The sequence below is a fragment of the Ascaphus truei genome, chromosome 20, assembly GCF_040206685.1.
Source record: "Ascaphus truei isolate aAscTru1 chromosome 20, aAscTru1.hap1, whole genome shotgun sequence".
Classification (NCBI taxonomy): Eukaryota; Metazoa; Chordata; class Amphibia; order Anura; family Ascaphidae; genus Ascaphus; species Ascaphus truei.
The window spans coordinates 30714670-30714985 of record NC_134502.1 but is presented as its reverse complement, the minus strand read 5'-3'; the positions used below and the strand labels follow the sequence as shown (position 1 = coordinate 30714985).

The window sequence follows — 316 nt, the reverse complement described above, 5'->3', positions numbered from 1 at the left end:
GTCAGGGTGGCCGAGTGGTTTAAGGCGTTGGACTTAAGATCCAATGGACGTATGTCCACGTGGGTTCGAATCCCACCCCAGACATAATATTTTTATATATTTTTTTTATTTGTATATATTTTTTATTTGTATAGAGACGGTACAGGGATTAGCCGCAACAGTCGGGGGTTACATATAAATAAAAAGCACAATTGTATGAGTCAAAATTTGCTTATTTTATTTTTTAAAAGATAACACAGTTTTCACCAGGAAATAATTACAAGACGTATTTACAAGTAAAAAAGTAAAACGGCTGTTAAGGCCTTAATAGACTAAA

General features: G+C 33.9%; 1 non-coding gene across 1 annotated transcript; it reads left to right on the top strand.

Annotated features, from left to right (window-relative positions):
- On the top strand, positions 1 to 84 carry TRNAL-UAA (transfer RNA leucine (anticodon UAA)). Its single transcript has one exon. It is a non-coding gene; the product is annotated as a tRNA-Leu (tRNA).
- The last annotated feature ends 232 nt before the right edge of the window (positions 85 to 316 follow it).